Source organism: Octopus bimaculoides, chromosome 11, assembly GCF_001194135.2.
Source record: "Octopus bimaculoides isolate UCB-OBI-ISO-001 chromosome 11, ASM119413v2, whole genome shotgun sequence".
NCBI classification, from domain to species: domain Eukaryota; kingdom Metazoa; phylum Mollusca; class Cephalopoda; order Octopoda; family Octopodidae; genus Octopus; species Octopus bimaculoides.
The window spans coordinates 48988782-48993512 of record NC_068991.1 but is presented as its reverse complement, the minus strand read 5'-3'; the positions used below and the strand labels follow the sequence as shown (position 1 = coordinate 48993512).

At 34.2% G+C, this 4731-nt stretch overlaps 1 protein-coding gene across 2 annotated transcripts in view; it reads right to left on the bottom strand.

Annotated features, from left to right (window-relative positions):
* The window catches only part of LOC106868274 (protein PRQFV-amide-like), a 37752-nt gene that overhangs the window by 30688 nt on the left and 2333 nt on the right, over positions 1–4731 (bottom strand). The gene's annotated exons all lie outside the window — the stretch shown is intronic.

Below are 4731 nucleotides of genomic sequence, written 5' to 3'. Positions count from 1 at the left end.
ATATATATATATATATATATAGGAATATATATATATATTGATATAAATATGTAGATATATACATATACATGCACATATAAGCATTTTCGCTAAGTAGTTGTAAAAGAGAGAAAAATAACTGTATATGTAAGCATGGTTATAATTATATAGATATAGCACACACACATATAAATATTTATAATTATATAGATATAGCACACACACATAAATATTTATACGAATGTATATATAAAATGCATTTGAGTAAATGTTAAATATGCATTTATATATGAATATAAATATGTTTATGCATATGCGTACATCTATACATATTCTTTATGTATAGACAATGAATATGAACATGTATATGTGTATATATGTGCGTGTGTGTGTGTGTGTGTGTTTATGTACGTATATATATTAGTTTTCATTCAGTAACCATCAAAAGAATATAAAGAAAAGAAATAACAAATATGGCAGTATCATCACCCATCTTCCTCATCATTACTACCACCACCACCACCACCAACAACAACAACAACAACAATACCATCACCACCATCACCACCACCATCACCACCCATCACCACCACCCAAAACAACAAGAGCGACACCACCATTACTATCACTACCACCATTAGTTTTAAACTAATCATCAACCTCAAGAACAACAATGTTGAAATATTAAAGAACAAGTGCAACAACTAACATGAATAGAATGAAAACATAAACGTTAAAGAAAAGAAAGGGATCAAATGAACCAATAAAAGTGGACTCAAATGTTGGCACAAGACCAGTAATTGTTAGGGACCGGTGTTCGTCGATTACATCGACTCCAGTAGTTGAGTAATACTTATTGTAACGACTCCAAAAAGATGTACCAGCAAAAGTGATCTCGGCGGAATTTGAACTCAGAACTTAAAAAAGCATAAGAAATGGAGTTAAGCATGTTGTCCGAAATGCTAACTATTTTGCCAACAATAATCCTTTCTGCTATAAATGCAATGGTATTCCTTTCTTCTATAGATACAATAATAATCCTTTTTACTATTGGCACAGAGCCTGACATTTTGGGAGGAGGTCGTTCGTGCTTAGATGGTACTTATTCTATCGACCCCGGAAGGGTTAAAAATATATTGGGCGGAATTTGAACACAGAACGCAAAGCCGCATAAAGTACATCTAAGCATTTTGTTCGAAATGCTGACAAGTTTGCCAGCTCATCTCCTTGAAAAGAAATCAATAATAATGTGAAATAATTTGTGATGAACGTGCTAACTAACTTAAATATAAAGTTAAATATGATAAACCAAAAATGAAATAAACGAAGAAACATAGAAAAATATAAATCTACTTCTTAACAACGGTGTTTGTATTGCAGGCCTGGAAAGCATTCTAGTCCCTGGAGGAAATTTCGTTTGCATACAGATTAGAAATTGCTGCAAGGTGAAGACTTTCAACAACTCTCTTAAGAAATATGCTTTGAGCTTTCGAACAAAATTGACAATTAATTATAAGTTACATACCTATGTGTTTGTGAAATTAAAGATTCGCTATTTTTCCTGGACATCTTTGCAACCCTTCGGGTTGTTATACACCTGGATTTGGCAACTGATGATGGTCGCTCGACCGGCTAGAAATAGGAGCTAAATTTCCGTCAAAAGCTTTTCTTGTCTTTAAAAACAAAACAAAACAGACAAAAAAAAAACAGGAAGAATACGCTGGATAATGTGTAGTCCTGAACCTTAATAGAAAAAAAAAATGAAAAAGAAGACCGGTATATTCCAACGGTGATAAATATCTGAATAAAGATCTACCACTTCAGCTTTGGCCTGGTGTTAAACAACAGGAACAGCTGAAGCAACAGTAATAACAAGTACAAGAACATCAACATCAACAACTACAACAACTACAACCACAATAACTGCTACGTCAGCAAGAGCAGTAACAACAGCAGCAACAACAACAAAATAACAACAGTAACACGAACGGCAGCAATAGCACCACAAGGTACCACCACCACCATCACCATCACCACCATCTCTACCACCACAACCATAACAGGAACAATAACAAAAACAAAATCTCGAACAATAACAACAACAACAGCTACAACAGCATTACCACCACCATAACAACGATTACAGCTACAATAACAGAAGCATCAATATCACTAACCACTGCTGCCACCACCACCGCCACTACCACCACGACAACCACAGCAACAATAACAACAATAACAACAACAACAACAAGTGTCTGTACTGCTGGGGCGGTTAGGAGAATTCTTTTAAACTTTGAGTTCAAAACTGCTGCGATCAGATCAACTTTATTTCATATTTACACTTTCGGAAGTACAATAAAACAAGTACACATCAAATACTGACTTCAATGATAATCGGCTATACTGCAAGATATTAAAAAATATCGTCTACCCGCTTAATCCACACCCATAGCTTTCTGTCTCTTTCGGCTTCTGGGTTACTGTGTTGGTTTACTAGCTTTCTAAAACTCGTGTTAATGCCCTTTGCCGAATCCTTCCTGTCCGATGACTTTACCCGAATTACCACTAGAACTACTATTTCTGCTGATCCAACAAGGAAGACCTTGCGAATCTGCTTAGTCGATCTGTTAAAAATGATGGTCAAAGTTTACCTCACATCCTACATTGAAGTTTTTTAAAATGGGAGGAATACATTATATTAATCTAGTCCTAGATAGCTCCAAAACGATGCCATGATAACGGACGGAATACTTTCGTTTTATAGCTCTGCTCAGTTAGAATTAAGCTGGGGTTAAACGACAATTGCCGTTTCTACAGAACTTGAAGAACCGACTGTTCGACTAACCGACGAACAATCGCCTGTTCCGTTTCATACGAATCGTCCTCAAGCATAATGTTCAGTTGCATAGAATGGACCAAAAAACAACGAAGTATAAAAATCCTGTTGGTGTAACAGCTGAAGCCGCTAGATTATGCCTACAGATCACAATATGTAGTTACACTTCGTGACTTTTGGCACATCATCATCTCTGTCAAACTTACAAAGCTATTCGCTTTCCTCACCCCCATCATCGTCCAACTCAGCATATCTGGATTCCACGCATCTACTTAACAGAGATCTGTCACAGCTACATCCTCCGCTTCTCACTAAAAGGAAGGGGAGTTTCCACGTGGTTGTACTGATGGACAGAAATAAGCAATCAAATATCCCTCAAATTGCACCCGACTGTCTTAAAGAAAAAGAAGTGGAGCGCGGAGAAGGGTATGTACAGAGATGTTCCACTGTCTAAGCAGAAGACGAGATTGCCACGGCTGCAATGTCTACATGAGACTTAATAACAAAAAACGACAATATTAATAAGGACAAAAATGCTAACAACAGCGGCAGCAATACTAACAACAATACTAACGACACCAATACTAACAACATGAGAAACAATACTTATAACAGTAGCAGCAGCAGCAGCAACAACAATAAGAACAACTATACTAATCTTAACAACATCAACAAAACTTGAAACATAAACTGCGATATTACGAACAACAGAACAACCCGAGTTAAGCGTGCTACAACATTCTCTTCATGATGTGGTAAAAACAATAAACTTCCCTAATATATATCTGTTAACAATTTAACATACACGCGCAAACTCAAGCATACACCAAGGAAAAAAAAAATGTCAAATTTAATTGTAGCTATAGTAATTACGCATATATAACTGATAAATAGTATAAAATGAACGAATCACAAGAGACAAATTCTAATAAATAACGAGCAGCCTAATATAAGAATATAAACTTTGTACAATTACAGTAATTAATAATGTAAATGTCATATCACGTACTAATACAGTTAATTACAAAGAGATTTTTTACTTCATACATACATACATACTGACACGCATACGCCTCTATTATTCAGAATGATATGCATATATTACGTGTATATACATATATGTAAATGTGTGTATGCGTGTATATATAAAGATAGATAGATAGACAGATAGATAGATAGATAGATAGATAGATAGATAGATAGATAGATAGATAGATAGATAGATAGATAAAAAGAGAGAGAGAGACAGACAGACAGAGATAGAGAGGCAGAGACAGAGAGATAGACAGAAAAAAACAGACTGACAAACAGACAGAAAGAAAACAGACAGAAAGAAAACAGACAGACAGACAGACAGAAGATAGATAGATAGATAGATGGATATATAGATAGATAGATAGATAGATAGATAGATAGATAGATAGATAGATAGATAGATAGAGTAGTATATATAAATCTATATCCAATACACATTTTAATTATACGGAATTTAGAAGCATCGATACACATGTTTACATTATGCACGGGCAAACAAACTGACACACGCACGCATACACACGCACTTGCAAACGAAAGCAATGTTACTGCACAAATAAAGTTTGAATCCAACTTCTACTTTTGCAACTAATCCGAAAGTAAAAGTGAAAGTAGATATATCCACTGCTTGAATAAATAACAAACTGTAGAATATAGCAATATAACACTATAATTTCAACAGGACAAATAAACATAATGTAATTGGGCATCATTTCTGATATATATATATATGTATATATACATACAAAAACCTATATGTATATAAATACTTATAAATATGTGTGAATGTATAAGTGTGAATATGTATATGTATACATATATACATACATGTATATATATATATATATATATATGTATATATATATATATATATATAT